Here is a 22,711-nt window from a genome sequence, read left to right as displayed (position 1 = left end):
CATTATTGTGGATTACATCTGACCATTAGCAATTGTTTTTGTTAAAGTTTACTAACTCTTTCACGGATGGGTTACAGAGCATTTGTTTTATTTATCTATTCATCATGTGCCACTATTCTCATGCTTATGATGGTGCATGTGTAATCTTCCTAATCATTATGGCCACGAGTAGTCAAAAATCATTGGACCAAATCCTCTGACAACTGCACACAACTGAGCGTCTGATACATTTTATTTCCACATGGCATTATGGGCTTGGTTCTAACCCATATTCGTGTCGTCCATATAAATCTCTTGTCTCTTGCTATTTTAGGCACTCCATGGGGGTTCCTTCTTCTTCTCTATGTGTATGTGCAAATATCGCGTGCATTGGTTCTCATTGTCTTGTATCCATTGTTGCGTCACTTCGGGTATGGCTTGGACGTCAAAGAAGCCATAGTTCTTGTTTGGTCGGGGCTGCGAGGGGCAGTTGCTCTATCATCTGTTGTTGCCATTATGTGTGTCTACATCTTTTCTTAAAGTAACATGTTGTATAATTTTCTAATATATGTACTGGAATACTTTTACTAGCATGCCAGTGATGCAGTTCAACCTTATCTGAAACCAGAAGTTGGAACAATGGTATATGCCCTTTTTTTCCCCTAGAAAGTACATATGAAATATTCATTCGAGCTTTCTTGATATTATAAATGTTTTGCAGTTTGTGTTCTTCACTGGTGGCATTATGTTTCTGACATTGACTTTAAATGGTTCTACCACAAAACTTTTGTTGCACCTACTTGGTCTTAGAAAATTCACAGCAACTAAGGTTAGCTTTACAAAGTATCATATGTGACTTGTTTTCTATACAATATGCATAACCTGATTTTTATTTTACTTAAAGATGCATAAATCCATAAAAGAGGCCTTTCTTAACATTTAGAAAAAATAATACATGTAGCATGTGTATGGTATATATATTTAAGGGACCGACTAGTGGACAGGTGACTAAAATTTTCTTTTGGCTCAACCACATTTTTAGCTGCCGTTCAATTCATATCAAACAACCATATATAGCAAAAACCAACTGACCGCAATTTTGAGACAGTTGATTTCCCTCGCACAACCTAACTCATGAATTTACTCAGAAAAATGACCACAATACTAAAAAAATACCAATTAGGCTGAAAAATTCCGCTACTCGCTAAACCAATAACGACTTAAAAAAGGCACACAAAAAATGACAAGGTTCTTTCAATAGAAGAAAACTCTAGGAATGGTGTTACCTGATAGAAATTTGAACAAATGAAAAACCAAGGTGCATAAGATAAATTAATGATGGGAGTGGATTACCCCTAAATTAAAGAAATACAAATCTAAAATAAAATGAAACTATGTGTACATAAAATCTCCAGCATTCTTAATCCCACTACACTTGCGTACAACAACAAAATTAAACAAGAGAGAAGAATGAAGGAATAAAGAAATGGTACTTCCTATGAAGAAGAAAGAGAATGAAATAAATTTAAAAACAATGAAAAAATCTACACATAATTTATGCTTTTTATATCATTCATCAAGAATGAGCATACAATGGTGGAATTATTCAAAACATAATTTGCAAATAAGGAATGAATTAGTGGCATTTGTTTCTCCCTTTACAAATAAAGAAAATAATTTTTTGCACACAATGTACACATAAATTATTATTTTATAATATGCAAGAATAAGCATCTAATAGTGATTTCGCAAAAAAGAAGTTTTCTTAGAGAGAATGAAGTAGTGGCATTAGTATTTGTACTTAAGAAGAAAGAAAATAAAAAAAATAATGAAAAATATTACACACAATTTACACATAAATTTATTTTCCATAATATGCAATAATAAGCATATAATTTTGGTTTTTTTGCAAAAAAAATCTAAAAATGAATGAATTAGTAACATTGTTATTACCCATTAAGAAGAAAGAAAATGAACAAAAAATAAAAAAATGAGAAAATTTACACATAAATTATGCTTTTTATAATATGCCAGAATAATCATATAATAATGGAATTTTCGTAAGAAAGAAGTCTTCTAAGAAGAAGTGAATTTGTGGCATTGGTATTACCCTTAAGAAAAGTATATGAAATAAAAAGTAAAGCAAAATTTAGATAATGAAATCTTTGTAGGAAGAATAAATTAGTGTCATTGGTATTTACCTTTAAGGAAAGAAAAAATGAAATTGTATGCACATAATTTACACATAAATTGCACACTTTTAGAATTTGCAGGGATAATCACATAGTTGTGGAATTTTCGCAAATAAGAAGTTTCATGAGAAGAATGAATTAGCGGCATTGGTATTATCCTTAAAAAAGAAAGAAAATGGAACTAAAACAAAATCACAAAATGAACATTTTAAGTAATAATGAATTACTAACATTGGTATTACCCTTTAAGAAGAAAATAAAAATGAAAAAGGAAAACAATATTCAAAATAATGAACTTTGCTAAGAATGAATGAATCAGTGTCATTGGTATTGCCCTTTAAGAAGAAGAAAATTGAAAGAAAAAACATTGAAACAAATTGCACACAACTTTGCACTAAAATTACACTTTTTGTAATATGCAATGAATAAGCATATAATAGTGCAATTTTTGCACTCTAGTATTATTTACGCACACACTGTATAGTATGCACATATAATCACACACACACACACACACACACAAATCAAAACAATGAAGTTTTCCAAGGTAGAATGAGTTAGTGGCATTGTTATTACCCCTTAAGAAAATACAAAATTAAAAAAATAATGACAAAATTTTCACACCAGTTACACCTAAATTGCATTTTTTTTATAATATCAAGAATCACATATAATAATGGAATTTTCTCAAACAAGAAGTGTGCTAAGAAGGAATAAATTGGTGGCATTGGTATTACCCTTAAAGAAGAAATAAAATAAAATAAAACTGAAGCTAAATCTGAAAATTGCTTTTTTCCAAGAAATAATGAATTAGTGGCATTAGTATTATACTTTAAGAAAAAATAAAAATAAAGTAAACTACAAACTAGCACACACGTTTGTATGAAATTGCATTTGTTAGTATGCAAAAATAATAATATAATAGTGCAATTTTCGTGCAAATATTTTGTGTTTGTTTATATACATTTAGACTCACCCAACATCACAAAATACCTATAAAATGAAAATCGAAAACCTAAAAAAGCAAAAGCATATGAAAACAAATTAAAAAAATTGAAGAAAAAAAATGAAACATGTAAGGGCTTCAGGCCCAATGAGAAAATCTACTAACCCAGACGGGGGCAAGTCAAAAATTTAGACCCAAAAAGGCATGAAACAAAACAAAGGGAAAAAAAGATAACATGAATCTTGACAAAAGAATCAATGATGAGAAAATCAACTTACTTAGATTTAAAAACCTGGCACTTAGACAGCACGACCCTGCTCGAAGGGGCTGTCCTAGGTTGAAGGGGCCTTGTCTGCCCGGCTGCTTGCTCTAAGGGGGGCACTCCATAATGTTCTTGCACGTACACAACAACTAGCCACCGTTTCGTACATCGTGCTGATCGCAAAATGGGCAACCAGTTGGTCTGGGAGTCCATGACAAGCCAGCTTATCTAACGTCCAACGACTAAGTTTAGCGACGCTCGTGAATCTCAGATGACCGATAATGCACATCATGGCATCCTAACGGGCCGCAAACAGAACCACATACCAAGAGTGGTAAGAATAGGATCCATCCTGCTGCGAAGGCCAGCGAAAAGTGTCTTCCACAGTTCCACGCCTGGCAAAAGCTAGTGGACGGTCTAATTAACCTGGTGATCCAAAAGGGATGGAACCAGTTGAGAGACTCGACATGCTCCTCATCACCCTGGGCCATCGCCTACACTACTAAACCCTTGATGGCTAATTGAGTGCATGCAATCTCCTAGCCAGGAATGAACTGCCCGACCATAAAGTTGTCATGTAAGCAACGACCAGTCTTTTTCTCGATAATGGGTTCTTTCTGGGAGGGGCTGCAAAAATAGTTTCCAAGTTTTTTTTGGATATTTTTCTAGAATATTTTGAATGGTTTTCGAATTCAAAAATCTGACAAGCAGAATGTACTGAATTTGATCCATTGTATACATGAAGTATCTCCGGTGCTAGTCAACACGTCTTGTTTCAGTCAACTCAGATTTGAGTCTTTGTTTCCTCACCTTGAACTATAACTTTTTTGCTAAGCTTGAGTACCTCTAAAAAAATTGTTTACAAATGAGGACTCGACCCAGTGACGTCCAAATGATATGTTGTTTCCGCACCTTGGACTATATGTTTTTGCTAAGCTTGAATACCGCTAAAAAATAGTTTGCAAACGGGGACTTGATCATGCAACGTCTAGACGATAGGTTGTGCGCCCTAATGCTAGACCAAGAGCAGTGTTGCAATAGAATATGGACACAAACCCTATTTGACATTATCTAGTAGTTTAACTTCAAATTATTTCGAACAATATCAAATTATCTGCGGGGTCACTAGAATTTCCGGTAACAGGTTTGGTTAGCAGAATTTTTGACGGGGAAAAATAAACCCTAGCAACGACCATGCACGCCGGCACTCCAGTGCATGCCAACGAGCTTGGAAAGACTGTCGTCAGTCCATTCACCATGGCTCTAGAGAACATTTTGATTGGGACATGGACGAGGCTTGTCAGTCTAAGCTCACACCGGCCTAGCAATGAACACAGAAAGGACAGTCCCGATTGGGATTTTGCACAGACCAAACTCCTCACGCGAGAGAGTCCTCGCTTCCACATCCATGTCTACATGGTGGATGACTCCAAGGGTGATGATGGTCGATAGCTTGATATTACAGGTCCACCGACCACTCCAGGTAGCTAGGCACTTAGTCCTGGCCCCGAGCTAGGCACCCAACATGAGGAAGGGGTTACCAGTCAAGGGCATTGATTGCCAAGCAACAGCCACAGTCTGTTGGAAACCTTCAGCGCTGGGCCAAAAGCACTCAAACCTAAAACACTTACCCCGTTGCATGTTTGCATGGAGATCGAGGAGGGCTGTGTGCAGCTCTTCCCACTACAATGTGGAGAACACCCTATCTAGTTTCTCTAGTCATGTGATCATGCAAGTTAGACCAAGTACACCGCACCCATTGAGATACACTGCCTTGAGCTCGACCGCATTAGGGCATGGCAAAACCTGGCCATCATCCACCAATTTATTGATTCCATTTTTGTCTTATGGGTTGACAATGAGGTTAAAGTCCCAAAAATAGTCCACGGTTTGAAATCAAAATCAAAGGCACCTTTAATCTCCTAGAGAAAGAGATCGTCCCGTCATCGGCCTGGAGATCGTCCACTCCTGTGAGCCACCAAGCAGCACCCTTGACTAGGTAAACTATAACCATTATTGTGTTATCACTGGTATGTAGATTAGTGAAGCAACTTAAGGAAAATCCCCAGGAAAAGAGGATATGCCTACGCGTACCACAAGATGAGGCAATGTCGCACAACTTGGGAAAACATAACCTCCAATTTGGTTTCCTGGAAGCATATAATAGTAGGGTTGGAAGATTATATGACTTGAAAGATAGGCATGCGATGGGACAGAGAATTGAGGACCCACATATTGCACACCAGCAGCCTGGTAGGTGTAGAAGCCATCGAAATGTCTAGCACCAACAACCAGCGATGCTGAGCATCAATGTCACTGCTGCAACCAGAGGTGACAACCTCGAGAGCGTGAGGACAATCGACACCTAGCCATAGAACGCTAAGATTGCGGTGAAGTGTGAGGATTCCAATGGCGAGGAGAAGATGGAGATATAATCCTACAACACGTTGTCTCCAATGGTCTGACCTTGGTGCACTAGGTTTAGGCAACAAATTAGCACGCGGTGTTGTTTGTTGATCAGCGATCCTCGTGTTGTTCCTAGGAAGCAAGTCAACGAGCTCCTGGTTACCACAAAATTGGCCTCGTTAAGATTGTATCGAGGTCTTGGTGAAATGCCGCCACACTGGAAACTGGCGAGGACCTGAAAGGGGTGGGTGTACGTGTTCTTCTCGAGGACCCCATCGGCTAGTTTGAACATGGCTCACAGAGAGGCAACCACCACAACCGATCCCACGGTTGGAGACCTCACTTCTGAAGTTATCAGCTCCTGGGAGGGTACGCCAAAAGACAAGATGGAGATTGGATTGGCCGACTCAAAGTTCATCCCGTAGGCCCCACAGTCATCAGCACCAAAGCTGCATCCACGCCGCTTGACCGAAGTTAGAGAGCAGCGGTAACAAAGGCCAAAGGAGCTTCTCGCAGGTAATTAGGCTTGGGTCAATGATCAAAGATACACATGAAGAGGTACACACCAAGTCCTCCTGGCTGGTCATATCAATATGTACGAATTCGCTCGATGGTGCATGGCGAGCCCAAAATGGACTCCACCATGGCGCAACTCCACGCCAGCAGTGGAATTCCCTCTAAATAAAATAACACTCGAAAGCGGATGGTCCTAGAAGTACCCCAATGTACCTTTTTCCATAGTGAGAATCTCAAGGTGAAGCCATCGCCGTCAAGAGTTTACTCGTCCAGAACCATGCTTCGTGACACCTTTGTCGGAGACACCACGAGTAACTGTTGAGAAAGCCACGTTCCCTACGCCCCAAACGTTGGAGCACCACTACCTGACTTGCCAGAGGGAGACCCAATAGCTGTCATAGGGAACCACAACTATCAGGCTCCACTATTGGACACTTTTGCGTCTCGAATAGCCACCGAGCGATGGACGATATAGGTCTCCACCCAGGGCCAGAGGGAAGGATCACCCGAGAAAGGCTGTGGCACTGCCTACATGGGAAGGAGCACTAATGATTAGGACGGTGGAGCGACATGCGCGGAGATTACCAGACAATGTTGAGTAGCCTCAGAGGGATCACGTGGCGTGGTGGGACAACGATCAAGGGGGCACCAAAACTGCCCACGCCAACTGGCAAGCTGGCTCCTCGTGGCGCGTAGGAGAAACGATGGCCAGGCGCCTTCTGACTGGAGTCGCGGATGCTGCCAACACAGGGAACGTGCGATCCGGGCTATGGGCATGACGCAGCAGACACGTTGTCCCCCTCAAAGGGATGCGGCCGGCAGCGGTTGCACTCGCAGGCCACATGCCTAGGGCTGCCACAACGAAGACACTTCGTCCCGTTGGTGCACTCCACAATGATGTGATCTTCCTCCAAGCAGTTGAAGGGTTGAAAGCACATGCCTTCTAGGTCTTGTGGGAGCTCTGACCAAACGAAGATGGAGGGGAGTGTGGCCTGCTATCGGCGAGAACAACTATGACTAGGGTGGTTACACTTCATCTGCGAGGGGTCCCCATTGGCTGCGCGAACGAGAGGCAACGTGTTTGGACAAACCATACCGAAGTGAGTCAAGCCGACGGCTGCACCTCCGGGGCCATTAGATGAATTGATGTGGCAGACCCGACCATCAGAAAGCCCACATCCAACCTCGACTTAGGATCTAGAAGCCAATGAGCCACTTTGGAGGAGCTCGAAATCATGCACATCCACATCGGGGTACTGGGGGCGGCGTACCAGACAACATCTCATGTGCTAGGGTGGGAAGGGGGCAAAGTTGGTGGAAGTCGCGGCTGAAATGCTCGCCGGCGGTTAGAAAGGAGTGTTCGCCGCAGCTGAAGTAGCCGACAGGGGAGGCTAAGAGAGCTCTTAAACTATTGAACTAAATGCGATTGAGCCCCTATGATATGTTTAGATCTTGGGATTAAAGGTTTAGCTTAACTATACATTTGCATGCTTTGCTGACCTTTTGAGAACTAACTCAAGGGGTGCTTCAGTACACATATAGTGATGAATTGAGTCATTGTAAATAAATAATATGGCTGAGAGTACTAGCACACACGACACATTATTTAGATGACAACAAGGCAAACATGTTTATTTTTCCCACATAATATATCAACAAGATTTGCTCTCCACCAGGATCAAACCTATCTCGGCACAAAGATGCACTATTCTCAAGATGTTGGTTCTATCTATTTGTTTCTTACAGTGTTTCTAGTTATTGACAGACATGGAGATTACTCCAAATAACTAGGCTTCATTTGTGAACTTTACATGTAAAAATATGAGAAAATAAGTAATATTCTGTATTTTGGTTCAACCCTTTAACCCCTTGCAGCTTCAAAAGTTCTTCATTGCCTTCCATTTATTATTAAGCCTCCTCTATGCTCTACTCAAGGGTGTTTAGGTCTAGTATGACTCTCACCTTGAACCAGAAACAAAACTAGTTTTGGTTTCACATATCATTGATGAATATGAAATAGCATAGTTATGTTCTTTTCATGCCCAATTTTCTAATCTGATTTCCTGCAACTATAGCTTCGTGTATTGAAGTATACAAGATATGAGATGCTAAATAAGGCATTGGAGGCTTTTGGTGATCTCAGGGATGATGAGGAACTTGGGACAGTTGATTGGATTACTGTGAAGAAATATATCACATGTTTGAATAACTTGGAAGATGTACAAGCACATCCTCATGATGTTCCTGACAAAGATGATCACACACATACCATGAATTTGTTGGATACCCGAGTGCGGCTTTTGAATGGTATGCAATTTAGTTGCATGATAACATGCTGATTAAATTTGATGTTTGGTTGATTGCTCCCCCTCCCTTTGTTTTAGGAGCTAACCATGCATTATTAATGGATGAGAGAACGCGAGAATTTTAATATATGTGAGGGAGCGGATGATAGAGAAAGATTAGATCTGGATGGCTTAATTAGTTAGCTAGACAGTTAAATCTACGCCTAATCTTAATTAATTAGTTAGATCTAAAAAATGAGAGGTGGTGTAGGTGAGAGGGAGAGTTGGAGGAAAGAACAAGGTGAGGAGCAAGAAAGTGAAGGCGAGGAGGATCAAAGAAGGATAGGAGGAGGAAAGAAGGAGAGGGCTCACATGTGTTCACTGAGCTCACTTCAATTATTTGAGTAGAGCTATTAGTGGCATGCCTCACAGTGAGCACACAATGAATAAGCTATGTACTAACTAGTGGTGTGCCTTCAAAGGAGAATACTGTGACTAAGCGGGACCCATGCATAGTGGTGTGTGTCGCAAAGTAGCATGCCACCGGTATAAGGTTTACTGGTGGCGTGCCGACAAAAGGCCCCACAATTAGGAAGTGGGTTTCAGAATCTGGCCCGACGCCAGTTACTAGTGGCGTGCCTGTTACGCCACTAGTATTCCTCGTAGTAGTGGCGTGCTCCAAACGCCACAATTAACTTATGCCGGGTCGGACTGTTGGGTACCACTTAATAGTGGCGTGCCCTTCTGTCGGCACCTCACAAGTGATGCTTAATTAGTGGCGTGTGCATATCCGAACATGTCGCTCGTATTTTGGTCAGATACCAATGGCGTGGTACTTTTGAGGTGCGCTGCTAATGTTGTTGCTTGATACGTCTCCAACGTATCTATAATTTTTGATTGCTCCATGCTATATTATCTACTATTTTGGACAATATTGGGCTTTATTATCCACTTTTATATTATTTTTGGGACTAACCTATTAACCGGAGGCCCAGCCCAGAGTTGCTATTTTTTGCCTATTTTAGAGTTTCGCAGAAAAAGAATATCAAACGGAGTCCAAACGGAATGAAACCTTCGGGAGCGTGATTTTTGGAACGAACATGATCCAGGAGACTTGGACCCTACGTACGAGAAGCTTCTAGGAGGCCACGAGGTAGGGGGGCGCGCCCTCCACCCTCGTGGGCCCCATGTTGCTCCACCGATGTACTTCTTCCTCCTATATATACCTACGTACCCCCAAACGATCAGATACGGAGCCAAAAACCTAATTCCACCACCGCAACCTTCTGTACCCACGAGATCCCATCTTGGGGCCTGTTTTGGAGCTCCGCCGCAGGGGGCATCCATCACGGTGGGCTTCTACATCATCACCATAGCCTCTCCGATGAAGTGTGAGTAGTTTACCTCAGACCTTCGGGTCCATAGTTAGTACCTAGATGGCTTCTTCTCTATTTTTGGATCTCAATACAATGTTCTCCCCCTCTCTCGTGGAGATCTATTCGATGTAATCTTGTTTTTGCGGTGTGTTTGTTGAGATCGATGAATTGTGGGTTTATGATCAAGATTATCTATGTACAATATTTGAATCTTCTATGAATTCTTTTATGTATGATTGGTTATCTTTGCAAGTCTCTTTGAATTATCAGTTTGGTTTGGCCTACTAGATTGATCTTTCTTGCAATGGGAGAAGTGCTTAGCTTTGGGTTCAATCTTGCGGTGTCCTTTCCCAGTGACAGTAGGGGCAGCAAGGCATGTATTGTATTGTTGCCATCGAGGATAACAAGATGGGGTTTTTATCATATTGCATGAATTTATCCCTCTACATCATGTCATCTTGCTTAAGGCGTTACTCTGTTTTCATGAACTTAATACTCTAGATGCATGCTGGATAGCGGTCGATGAGTGGAGTAATAGTAGTAGATGCAGGCAGGAGTCGGTCTACTTGTCTCGGACGTGATGCCTATATACATGATCATACCTAGATATTCTCATAACTATGCTCAATTCTGTCAATTGCTCAACTGTAATTCGTTCACCCACCGTAAAATACTTATGCTTTTGAGAGAAGCCACTAGTGAAACCTATGGCCCCCGGGTCTATCTTCATCATATTAATCTTCCAACACTTTGTTATTGCCTTTGCTTTTTACTTTGCTTTTATTTTACTTTGCATCTTTAACATAAAAATACCAAAAATATTATCCTATCATATCTATCAGATCTCACTCTCGTAAGTGACCGTGAAGGGATTGAAAACCCCTTATCACCTTGGTTGCGAGGATTTATTTGTATTGTGCAGGTGCGAGGGACTCGCGCGTAGCCTCCTACTGGATTGATACCTTAGTTCTCAAAAACTAAGGGAAATACTTACGCTACTTTGCTGCATCGCCCTTTCCTCTTCAAGGGAAAACCAACGCAGTGCTCAAGAGGTAGCAAGAAGGATTTCTGGCGCCGTTGCCGGGGAGGTCTACGCAAAAGTCAACATACCAAGTACCCATCACAATCCCTTATCTCCCGCATTACATTATTTGCCATTTGCCTCTCATTTTCCTCTCCCCCACTTCACCCTTGCCGTTTTATTCGCCCTCTCTTTTCCGTTTGCCTCTTTTTCGCTTGCTTGTCGTTATGGCTAGTCCTCTATCTTCTCCGTTGTCTCCCGAGAATGACGTTCTAAATTTTAAGCAAAGGGAGGGAGAAAATCTAAAAGATGCTTGGTATAGAATTTGCAATGCTCAAAATAGATCTACCAGGAAGCAATCTACTTCCGTTCTTCTCCGCAATTTTTATGTAGGTGCTAATCCTTGGTATAGATATATCCTTGATACCATTACCGGAGGGAATTTCTTAGGTAGCCATACTTTTGATTCCTATAATGCTATGATAGATTTGTTTGGCTCACCCCCTCTTTTGGTTAATGGAACTATGTTAACTTTGGAGCATGTAATGTAAAGGCTTGAAATTATTGAAAATAAGGTTGCTACCATAGAGTTAATTGAAAATTTGGATAAAAAGATCCACAACCGAATCTCTCAATATGGATCTAAAGTAGGAGTCACTTTGAAAAATATAAAAGAAAAGGAACCCATAGTTAATGAGAAAATAAATCAGGATTCCACTAGGATCGATAAACTTGAAGATATCATTACCAACTTGGGAACCGCTTTTTCTTCCGTAAAGAATGCTCCAAGTCCTCCTACTAAAATTGCCAAGCTTATGTATGTTCCTAAAAATAAGGGTGAATCCTCTAGTAAGGAAACTGCGGATCTCAAATCTATAAGTATTCATCCCAATCTTGTTGCTATCATTAAGGAACCATTTGCTACAAATGAATTTTTCGATCTTGTGCCTAAAAGTTTGATAATTACTAAAAAGAAGGAAATTTCTAAGGATGATAGATGTCCAATTGAAGAATTGCCTACCAAAGATGGCAATACCTAGATCTATCCTTGCTTTTATGCCTAGCTAGGGGCGTTAAACGATAGCGCTTGTTGGGAGGCAACCCAATTTTATTTTTAGTTTTTTTTGCTTTTTGCTTCTGTTTAGGAATAAATATTTGATCTAGCCTCTGGTTAGATGTGTTTTTATGTTTTAATTAGTGTTTGTGCCAAGTTAAACCTATAGGATCTTCTTGGATGATAGTTATTTGATCTTGCAGAAATTTCCAGAAACTTTCTGTTCACGAAAACAATTGTTAAAAATCACCAGAACGTGATAAAATACTGATTCTAATTTCTGCTGATCAATAAAACAATTGCCTAGGTCGTCCTATTTTGGCTGATTTTTTGGAGTTCTATAAGTTTGTGTTAGTTACAGATTACTACAGACTGTTCTGTTTTTGACAGATTCTGTTTTTCATGTGTTGTTTGCTTATTTTGATGAATCTATGGCTAGTAAAATAGTTTATAAACCATAGAGAAGTTGGAATACAGTAGGTTTAACACCAATATAAATAAAGAATAAGTTCATTACAGTACCTTGAAGTGGTCTTTTGTTTTCTTTCGCTAACGGAGCTTACGAGATTTCTGGTGAGTTTTGTGTTGTGAAGTTTTCAAGTTTTGGGTGAAAGATTTTGATGGATTATGGAACAAGGAGTGGCAAGAGCCTAAGCTTGGGGATGCCCATGGAACCCCCAAGATAATCTAAGGACACCAAAAAGCCAAAGCTTGGGGATGCCCCGGAAGGCATCCCCTCTTTCGTCTACTTCCATCGGCAACTTTACTTGGAGCTATATTTTTATTCACCACATGATATGTGTTTTGCTTGGAGCGTCTTGTATGATTTGAGTCTTTGATTTTTAGTTTACCACAATCATCCTTGCTGTACACACCTTTTGAGAGAGCCATACATGATTTGGAAATTATTAGAATACTCTTTGTGCTTCACTTATATATTTTGAGTTATATAGTTTTGCTCTAGTACTTCACTTATATCTTTTAGAGCACGGTGGTGGATTTGTTTTATAGAAACTATTGATTTCTCATGCTTCACTTAGATTATTCTGAGAGTCTTAAATAGCATGGTAATTTGCTTAAATAATCCTAATATGCTAGGTATTCAAGATTAGTAAAACTTCCTTATGAGTGTGTTGAATACTAAGAGAAGTTTGATGCTTGATGATTATTTTGAGATATGGAGGTAATAATATCAAATTCGTGCTAGTTGAGTAGTTGTGAATTTGAGAAATGCTTGTGTTGAAGTTTGCAAGTCCCGTAGCATGCACGTATCGTAAACGTTATGTAACAAATTTGAAACATGAGGTGTTCTTTGATTGTCCTCCTTATGAGTGGCGGTCGGGGACGAGCGATGGTCTTTTCCTACCAATCTATCCCCCTAGGAGCATGCGCGTAGTGCTTGGTTTTTGATGACTTGTAGATTTTTGCAATAAGTATGTGAGTTCTTTATGACTAATGTTGAGTCCATGGATTATACGCACTCTCACCCTTCCATCATTGTTAGCCTCTTCGGTACCGTGCATTGCCCTTTCTCACATTGAGAGTTGGTGCAAACTTCGCCGGTGCATCCAAACCCCGTGATATGATACGCTCTTTCACACATAAACCTCCTTATATCTTCCTCAAAACAGCCACCATACCTACCTACTATGGCATTTCCATAGCCATTCCGACATATATTGCCATGCAACTTTCCACCATTCCGTTTACCATGACACATTCATCATTGTCATATTGCTTAGCATGATCATGTAGTTGACATAGTATTTGTGGCAAAGCCACCGTTCATAATTCTTTCATACATGTCACTCTAGATTCATTGCATATCCCGGTACACCGCCGGAGGCATTCATATAGAGTCATACTTTGTTCTAGTATCGAGTTGTAATCATTGAGTTGTAAATAAATAGAAGTGTGATGATCATCATTTAATAGAGCATTGTCCCCCCCCCCCCCCCCCCAAAAAAAGAGAAAGGCCAAATAAAAAAAATAAGGCCAAAAAAAAGAAATAAAAAGGGGCAATGCTACTATCCTTTTTTTCCACACTTGTGCTTCAAAGTAGCACCATAATCTTCATGATAGAGAGTCTTTTGTTTTGTCACTTTCATATACTAGTGGGAATTTTTCATTATAGAACTTGGCTTGTATATTCCAACAATGGGCCTCCTCAAGTGCCCTAGGTCTTCGTGAGCAAGCAAGTTGGATGCACACCCACTTAGTTTCTTTTGTTGAGCTTTCATACATTTATAGCTCTAGTGCATCCGTTGCATGGCAATCCCTACTCCTTGCATTAACATCAATCGATGGGCATCTCCATAGCCCATTGATTAGCCTCGTTGATGTGAGACTTTCTCCTTTTTTGTCTTCTCCACATAACCCACATCATCATATTCTATTCCACCCATAGTGCTATGTCCATGGCTCACGCTCATGTATTGCCTGAAGGTTTATAAAGTTTGAGATTACTAAAGTATGAAACAATTGCTTGGCTTGTCATCGGGGTTGTGCATGATGAGAGCATTCTTGTGTGACGAAAATGGAGCATGACTAAACTATATGATTTTGTAGGGATGAACTTTCTTTGGCCATGCTATTTTGAGAAGACATAATTGCTTAGTTAGTATGCTTGAAGTACTATTATTTTTATGTCAATATGAACTTTTATCTTGAATCTTTTGGATCTGAATATTCATACCACAATTAAGAAGAATTACATTGAAATTATGCCAAGTAGCACTCCGCATCAAAAATTCTGTTTTTATCATTTACCTACTCGAGGACGAGCAGGAATTAAGCTTGGGGATGCTTGATACGTCTCCAACGTATCTATAATTTTTGATTGCTCCATGCTATATTATCTACTGTTTTGGACAATATTGGGATTTATTATCCACTTTTATATTATTTTTGGGACTAACCTATTAACCGGAGGCCCAGCCCAGAATTGCTGTTTTTTGCCTATTTCAGAGTTTCGCAGAAAAAGAATATCAAACGGAGTCCAAACGGAATGAAACCTTCGGGAGCGTGATTTTTGGAACGAACACGATCCAGGAGACTTGGACCCTACGTAAGAGAAGCTTCCAGGAGGCCACGAGGTAAGGGGTGCGCCCACCCCCCAGGGCGCGCCCTCCACCCTCGTGGGCCCCATGTTGCTCCACCGACGTACTTCTTCCTCCTATATATACCTACGTACCCCCAAACGATCAGATACGGAGCCAAAAACCTAATTCCAGCACCGCAACCTTCTGTACCCACGAGATCCCATCTTGGAGCCTGTTCCGGAGCTCCGCCGGAGGGGGCATCCATCACGGAGGGCTTCTACATCATCACCATAGCCTCTCCGATGAAGTGTGAGTAGTTTACCTCAGACCTTCGGGTCCATAGTTAGTAGCTAGATGGCTTCTTCTCTCTTTTTGGATCTCAATACAATGTTCTCCCCCTCTCTCGTGGAGATCTATTCGATGTAATCTTCTTTTTGCGATGTGTTTGTTGAGACCGATGAATTGTGGGTTTATGATCAAGATTATCTATGAACAATATTTGAATCTTCTCTGAATTCTTTTATGTATGATTGGTTATCTTTGCAAGTCTCTTCGAATTATCAGTTTGGTTTGGCCTACTAGATTGATCTTTCTTGCAATGGGAGAAGTGCTTAGCTTTGGGTTCAATCTTGCGGTGTCCTTTCCCAGTGACAGTAGGGGCAGCAAGGCACGTATTGTATTGTTGCCATCAAGGATAACAAGATGGTTTTTTTTATCATATTGCATGAATTTATCCCTCTACATCATGTCATCTTGCTTAAGGCGTTACTCTGTTTTCATGAACTTAATACTCTAGATGCATGCTGGATAGCGGTCGATGAGTGGAGTAATAGTAGTAGATGCAGGCAGGAGTCGGTCTACTTGTCTCGGACGTGATGCCTATATACATGATCATACCTAGATATTCTCATAACTATGCTCAATTCTGTCAATTGCTCAACAGTAATTTGTTCACCCACCGTAAAATACTTATGCTTTTGAGAGAAGCCACTAGTGAAATCTATGGCCCCCGGGTGTATCTTCATCATATTAATCTTCCAACACTTTGTTATTGCCTTTGCTTTTTTACTTTGCTTTTATTTTACTTTGCATCTTTATCATAAAAATACCAAAAATATTATCCTATCATATCTATCAGATCTCACTCTCGTAAGTGACCGTGAAGGGATTGACAACCCCTTATCGCGTTGGTTGTGAGGATTTATTTGTATTGTGCAGGTGCGAGGGACTCGCGCGTAGCCTCCTACTGGATTGATACCTTGGTTCTCAAAAACTGAGGGAAATACTTACGCTACTTTGCTGCATCACCCTTTCCTCTTCAAGGGAAAACCAACGCAGTGCTCAAGAGGTAGCATTCTTCTATAATGGTTTCTACACTAGTGTGAGGTCCTTTGGACCTGCCGTAAGCCACTAACTTGTTTAGTAGGTTAGATGTGCAATTCGGGAGTTCCAGGGAGCTAGATGGCAAATTTTGAAGACCTACAGTATATCTTATTACATAGAATATCTTGCAGTAGCAAGTACCCACATTTTTATGATACGTTTTTCCACACACACACACACACACACACACGCGCGCGCACACACACACACACACACACACACACACACACACACACACACTCACACACACACAATTTTTTTACTGTACATGATTGTAACTAAACCGTAGGCTCTCATTTAATTCTGTCTTGGTCATAATTTTGGTACATATTCTCTACATGAATTGGAATTTGGATTTTACTCGGGCCAACACATCACTCTTTGTTCTGTGGAACATATTTCATTAGCTATGTTAGGGACTTTCGGTACATATTAGTTCTGTGTATCTTATTAACATTCTGTATCATTCCGTTTTCCTTTTTTCTTTGTTCTTGAGTTATTACTTAATATTTTATCATTGATTCTACTTATCTTGAAATATGTATGAGAATATGCAATTTCATACTACTACATCTGTTTCATTGTATCTATCTATGGTCCACCAATGAGGCACTAAATCTGAAATTTCATGAGAAGTCTATGCACTCACAACTGTTTAACGACTTCCACTGTGTTTAAGTAGGCTCACCAGTGAAAATATTGATATAACTACACGGTTATTTACTCAGTGTATAAAAGATTTTGAAAGAGATAATTTTGAGGCCATGTACAATTATAGAGAATGGAGGGAGTAAACATGATTAGTTTAAAAACATTACAACAAATATTTTTGTCAGGTGTGCAAGCTGCTTACCGTGGAATGCTTGAAGAGGGACGAATAACTCAATCTACAACAAATATTTTAATGAGATTTGTTGATGAAGCTAAGGATCTCGTTTCTAGTCAACCATTATGCAATTGGAAGGTGTTGCGGTCCAATGTACAATTCTCAAATTACTATAGGTTCCTTCAAATGAGCAGGTTGCCACAAAGGCTTATCACATACTTCACAGTAGAAAGATTGGAGCTAGGATGTTACACATGTGCAGCATTTCTCCATGCTCATAGAACTGCAAGGAGGCAACTACATGATTTTCTCGGTAATATCCTTCTTACTCTTTAAATGCTGTTATGTGCTAGTTTTATACTATTTGTTTGGCCTATAAAGTCCTGAAAAATGTACAAACGAAATTCTATCTCATTAGTTGGCGCCTATATTAGGAATGTTATGTATGAGAGTGTGAGAACATATTCTTGGTGTAGGTGTCCGCTGTTGTAGTTCATATAAGTGGGAAGAGAAAGTGGAGGGATTGCTTTCCTGTAGAATCTATCAGTTACGGTATTTAGTGCTCAGACTTGTGAGGTATAGCAACGTCAAAATGTTTCGAGCTTATCAAGGTCGAACCCTGAACAACTTTACTTTATTTTGCAACTACCATGAAAAGGTTGTCTGAAGTCCCATTTGCACACTGTTTTATGGATATTGGAGATAAATATCCTAATCCACTTCACCATTTTAATAGTTTTATATTCTTCTTCTTCAGGTGAAAGTGAAATGGCAAGAATTGTGATCGATGAAAGTACTGTTGCAAGGGAGGAAGCAAAAAGTTTCTAGAAGATGTTCGTGTTACATTCCCTCAGGTTATGGTTACAATGTGCTTCTATCATTTGACTCAAGTTATTATGGGCTCATTAATCATTAGCCTCTCCAAATCTTGATAAATTCGTTCAACTAGCAATCTCCGGCAAAACTTGATGATGAAAGCAGACTGTCTGAATTAAAATGGGGCCAGTTCGCCTTGGGCAGCTCCGATCTGTGGGGCTGTACAATTTTTTGGTTCTTTTTTTTGGTCTTTTTAGTATTTTATATTTTTTGTTTTTCCTGTTGTTGCCTTTTGTTTTTCTTGGCTGCAAGACCTTCACAATGTTGGGTGTTTCTTCTAGTACAAAATAGTGCGCACTTAGGTGTGTGTTCAAGAACAAAAGTTTGGGAGGAGTTCGGCTTTTAGACACACATGTACACAGATTCTTGCATGACATTGAAAGGTTGGGTGGCTATAAATGGTTAGATATAGAATTTGGAATGGAGGGATTTGGCAATCATTTTTGAGGAATTGTCGCTTCTTTCACAAAATTGATGTAAAATTCTTCCCGAATTGATGTTCTACATTGTCCCTAGGTCTATAAAGCTTTAGAGTACTTCATTTTGTATTTAAAAAATAGGTCTGTAATAATGAGAAAAACTCCATGACATGAATAAACTAAGGAATGCCATATTGATTAAAAAGAATACCCTTGGTGATCCTGATAATTCACCATTATCACATGCTATCTAGATTCTTTTATTATTTTCTCTTATTTTTTGGCAGGACACTATTATCTAGTTTCTGAAGTTATTTCAACAATTTTCAGGTGCTTGGTGCATTAATGACTCGACAAGTAACATATGCGGTATTGACACACTTGAGCAAGTATATTCAAGACCTCAGGAAGACTGGGTTGCTCGAGGAAGAGGAAATGGTACATCTCGATGATGCTTTGCAGGTAGTTGGAATATATGGTTTCATTTCTTATTGCATGTGAAGTGAAAGTGAATCGATCTCTCTGGTTCAGTTCACAAATTGCAGTATGTTAACCCTAGTAAATAATTCACTTGGCAGACAGACTTGAAGAAGCTTAAAAGGAATCCACCGATGGTGAAAATGCCAAGAGTTAGCGAACTTTTAAGCTCTCATCCTTTAGTCGGTGCACTGCCTTCTGCTGTTCGTGGTCCATTGTTAAGTAATGCAAAGGAAACAACAAATCCTTTACAGGGAAGGCTCAAGGCCGATTGGTATATGGCTTGTTTCGGCTGGAATAGTAAAGGTATGTTTTCTGTTTCAAGCTAGAGTCAAGACCGTTTTATTACATTTTAGTGAAAGTATATACATGTATGTTTCTGGCTGGTTAAATGATGAACATATACATCCCCTTGCCTCCTTTCTCTACAGTGGAAAAGTCAGAGACTAAGCAGAAGGCATTCATTAGATCCAATTTTGCCACATGGAAGCACTTTGGGTCTATACGAGGCATTGACCAGAAAGCCATATATTTGTGACGTTATTACAGAATCGGTGGTGCACTGTTTCTTCATTGAAGCTAAAAAAATCGAGCAATTGCGCCAGTCTGATCCTTCTGTTGAGGATTTTATGTGGCAGGTATCCTCGCATAATGCTGCCTATGTAAGCATGTACTCATGAACATTTTTGACGCTTGGACATTTCTCGAATTGCATACTCCTTTTTCTTTTGTTACTTTCTTTTTTATTCTGTAAGTATCAGTGAAGTAGATTTTTTTCTTCTGTGGTTCTTAATAGGGTTTCAAATCCTGCTGATTACTAATTTCAAATATGTTTATTAAAAAAGCAGGGCAATCGTGCCTTTCGTCTAAAACATGTGCAATCTTACAACAACCGTTGCAAATTGGGTTTTTGCTTCTCTTCACCCAAATTGGGTTTTTACTTGGGCAGATCGCTTCACCAGATTGCTATCAAGTACTCCCTCCGTTCACTATTACAAGATGTTTTCAATTTTTATTGAATCAGCTGTATATAGACGCATTTTAGTGTGTTTGTTCACTCATTTCAGTCTGTATATAGTTCATATTAAAATATCCAAAATATCTTACTACCTAGTGTGCTCCACTAGGTCGATTTGGTATAACATTGTTACCTTTTTTCACATCTGTTAAGCCTCAAATTAATCATTCGTACATGGAAATTACAGGAAAGCGCTCTAGTTATTGCGATGATTTTTCTCCCTCAGATATTTGAGAAAATGGCAATGCGTAAGATGAGGGTTCTCCTTTCTGAAAGATCTAGTATGAACATCTACATTAAGGGGGAAGAGTTTGAACTCGGGCATAATTACATAGGCATCTTACTCGAAGGGTTTCTCAAGACAACACACCAACAACTGATCACACCTCCAGCTGTGCTGCTGCCATCAAGCGCTGATTTAAACTAATCTGGCCTGCAGTCTTCAGGTTCTCAATATTTTCACCAATCGAACAGTTATTCTGTTTGTTATGGAAGCAAAACTAGTATTTTATTTTAATTTATTTTACAAGTAATTGATGAGTTCACTTGTTTACAGCCATGAACCATATAGACTACTGCTATACTGCAACCAGTTATCAGGTGGAAGCTAGAACAAGGGCCATCCTAATTGAAATAGACATGCCAGATATAGAATCCGATCTGCAAACAAGTGCATCGTTGCTGTCTCCGTCTCCGAACCTTGGACCACCACCAACGCAGAGCAAAGAGCATGTCAGTTTTTTCTTATATCCTGTTTGTCTCATAGCCTGATATGATCACTCTCTCTCTGTGTGTGTGTGTGTGTCATCAACTGAACTAAAAAAGTGGATCATCTCATTCACAGATGGATGACATGCACCGTGCTCAGCGACGACCAAGCCTCGATCACGCGGAAGCGAACCACAAGAACATCACATCCTATCCCAAGGCACCTTCAAGGATGGCATCCAGCACGCAGCTGCCTCTGCTTTCTGTGAGGTCAGAAGGTTCCAATGCGATGATGAACACAACATCTGCTCTTTCTCCGGCACTTGTGCCCTTTCCGCCCCTAGCAGCAGCCCGACAACGCAGGGTGGTAGTGGCGGAAGATGACAACTCGAGCGATGAATCTGCAGGGGAAGAAGTCATCGTTAGAGTGGACTCTCCCAGCATGCTCTCCTTCCATCTGACCTCCAGTCTGCCGCCACGGGGCGACTGATGGATGCAGGATGCACGTACCAATATTTTCTTCTTTCTGCATAATAATTGTTGTGACCAATGGCACCATGCTGTTCCCCGCAAAACAAATGGCCCCATGTTGTATGTTTATCAGTACACATGTAGAAACTACGATAATAACGTGCACAAAACTTTGAGCAGCGATTTTTTTTTGTGAGAGCTCCTCAGATGTGTTTTTTGATGAAAATTTGCAAGAACCTCAAACACTTGATAAATATTTATGTTGCAAATTTCTGTTTTTTTTTTTTTGGATTTTGGTTAACACACCGTTTTTTCGAAAAAATAATATCTCGCTCGGGTGTAGTACACCCGAGAGTAGAAAATTCAGTCTCTTCAAAAAAGTTGTGGAAACTTCAAGATGCACCATGATGAGGAAAATGGAGGTGAATTAGACAGCGAAATCATGCTACACCAGTTCTCTGAGACTTCATACATTCTATTCGTTTTTTCTCTATTTTATGATTCCAAATAAAGTATCAAGTGGATACTAATACAATGAACACACGCAATTTCTGTATAACTAAGATGCACAGTCAACACCAACAGCCATACACAAAGAATCTACCTGCAAAAAGCAAAGTCATACAAGACAAGCTACGCACATCTTCACTTTTCCTGATCCACCGCGGACGGATGCAATTGCGTAGCTGGGTGCTGCCACCGGCCACGGCCGCACCGACGGAACTAGCTAAAAAATTGTCACACTTTTAAAAACAAAACTACCAGATAGTCAGGATTTCAAAATACATATGTATAGCAAAAAATAAAATAGACATGCCTAGATGATAAAGCCACACACATAAAATTTTCATATATTGATATCTCTGTAATACGAAAAAAAATTAGCCATGCTCTAACATAAATAAACTCTTAAAAAACATAAATAAACTACCACAAAAATTGCCATGCCTAAATGATAAATTTTGCCATAAACATATAATTGTTTCTCTAAAGATCACAGAAAATTTAGAAACTTTGTATCACATGGCAAAAAACTACAAATTTCAGTCTATAAAATCATGGCAAAATTTAGAAAATATATAACGGTCACATGGCGAATTTAAAAAATATACAATGGTCACATGGCAAATTTAGAAATTTTGTTCTGTAAAACGTACAAAATTTAGCTCTCTAAATCATGGCAAATGTAAGAAAAATATGTGTTTGTCACATGCAAAACTAAAGAATTTGTTTCCTAAAAAACATTAGGCATATACTCCCTCCGTTCCAAAATAGATGACTCAACTTTGTACTAAATTTAGTGCAAAGTTAGTATAAAGTTGGGTCATCTATTTTGGAACGGAGGACGTAGTTTCTATAATTTTATCTTCTCGTACATTCCTTCATTGATATCCTCTCTTTCTCTCCAATATTTTTTGTTAAACATGCACACTAAGTTACCAACTACTATTGCTT

At 39.7% G+C, this 22,711-nt stretch overlaps 1 pseudogene; it reads left to right on the top strand.

Annotated features, from left to right (window-relative positions):
• The window catches only part of LOC109746700 (sodium/hydrogen exchanger 8-like), a 47,060-nt pseudogene extending 25,785 nt beyond the window's left edge, over positions 1 to 21,275 (top strand).
• Positions 21,276 to 22,711: the final 1,436 nt, after the last annotated feature.

The sequence above is a fragment of the Aegilops tauschii genome, chromosome 2 (assembly GCF_002575655.3).
Source record: "Aegilops tauschii subsp. strangulata cultivar AL8/78 chromosome 2, Aet v6.0, whole genome shotgun sequence".
Taxonomy (NCBI): Eukaryota; Viridiplantae; Streptophyta; class Magnoliopsida; order Poales; family Poaceae; genus Aegilops; species Aegilops tauschii.
The sequence above is the reverse complement of the archived record's forward strand: the minus strand, read 5'-3'. Positions and strand labels throughout refer to the sequence as shown.